The sequence below is a fragment of the Bidens hawaiensis genome, unplaced genomic scaffold, assembly GCF_021521415.1.
Source record: "Bidens hawaiensis isolate Kalapana, Puna unplaced genomic scaffold, B.hawaiensis_p1.1 tig00011469_1, whole genome shotgun sequence".
In the NCBI taxonomy this organism is placed as follows: domain Eukaryota; kingdom Viridiplantae; phylum Streptophyta; class Magnoliopsida; order Asterales; family Asteraceae; genus Bidens; species Bidens hawaiensis.
Window position 1 is genome coordinate 635,557 of NW_027491895.1, and position 1,644 is coordinate 637,200.

Sequence of the window (1,644 nt, forward strand, 5' to 3'; positions counted from 1 at the left end):
AACAGTGTTCACTATATATAGAAGATGGATCTAGTTTGTTAACATTCCCTAACGAACTAGAGTCCACTTCGTTACATACATTTAAATGAAATAACTTAGCGAATCACCCCCTGATTCGTTAAACATCCTTAACGAATCAGGAGGGATAATAACTTAGATCTAGTTCGCTAAACATCCTTAGAGAACTAGACTATAACTTAATGAACTACTAGAATATCTTAATAATTTATTACATAAATTAAACGACAAATACGTTAACGATAAATACAAAGACTCTAGACGCAAAACCGTGCACTAACATCTGTGAATGCTGCTTGGTAAAATTTCAGCGGAATACGAAGAGATTGAAATTAGGTATTTCCAAATTTTGTGATTTTATAGCTGAAATCACTGAAATCGTTATATCGATTTCAAAATACACAATCAGAAGCATAATTTTCATTGCTAATGCTAACCAATCAGGGCTGAAATCTGCACGAGAATTTGAAGACGTTTCAAGAGCTCCTATAATTGAACCAAGCATGAATTATCAAACTTCTTCGGGGATAAAAAGGTAGTTTCAATTGCAAGATTTTTTATTTTCTTATAGTCATGTTTCTTGTGGTCTGGATCTCTGTTGTGACAGTTGTTATTTTTGCTTATCTGATAATCTACTATCTGAATTGGTTATTGATTTATTGCAGATTCTAATGGGGTTGTAATTGCTACCGAAAGCAATCTCCCATTCATTTTAGTTGACGAGACATTGGTAAAGTACAAAATTCTAATATGCAGCAAAATGTCATTTTAATCACTACAAATAAAATGTATTTTGTGTTTTTTTAATCAAGATTTGATGTCAGTGGCTGTTCTACATTGGTTATGTCATACGTGTAGAGCTGATTTTAATAATAAGTCAGTTAATTCAACAATTACTTCCAACTTACAGGATTACTCTATGTAATGCTGAGATCAGCAAAAAGACCGGATTCAAAATCAAATTGGAAGGTATGCAACCTTGTACTAATCTGTGCCCTTTTATGTTGAATCAACATTTATCTTATAATGAAACTACTCCTATTTTGCTTAGGTGCTGATAATGGATAAAGTGACTGTTAAAATAATGTCATGTTCATGCAAGATGGCAGACATAACAGATGAAGGAGTTTCATGTAAGACATAAAAAGCCTGCTTCAAAATGTTTTAAATTCCTTGTTCCTGATATTATGTTTTAATTTTGTTATTTATTTCTCTTTTTGCAGTGGCGGAAGATATAAACAAAAGAAGACAGCCACTGCCCACTATGAATGCAATGTACTACATCCAGCCAACAAAAGAGAAGTATTTGAAATTCTCACTCTTTTACATACAATATGTAAATTGAGTTTTACTTGCAAATAGGACAGTTATTATTAGGCTTGTAAATGAAACAAATGAACACGAATGAGGCATGTTTGTGTTTGTTAATTTAACTTTAAACGAACAAACAGTCAGACACAAACAGTTAACCGAATGGGGTTTTCTTGTTTGTTTTCACACGTTACGAAAATGAACGTGTTAGTGTTCGTTTATGTCCGTTCGTTAATAGCATGCACGAACGATGCGCAAACTTAACGAACGAACATAACTGAACATAGATGAACGAACATAAAATGTATTTTATGT

At 32.5% G+C, this 1,644-nt stretch overlaps 1 long non-coding RNA gene across 1 annotated transcript; it reads left to right on the forward strand.

The window, feature by feature from the left end:
• The first annotated feature begins 935 nt into the window (after positions 1–935).
• On the forward strand, positions 936–1,281 carry LOC143538100 (uncharacterized). The gene is made up of 3 exons (XR_013136193.1): positions 936–987; positions 1,070–1,151; positions 1,242–1,281. It is a non-coding gene; the product is annotated as an uncharacterized LOC143538100 (long non-coding RNA).
• Positions 1,282–1,644: the final 363 nt, after the last annotated feature.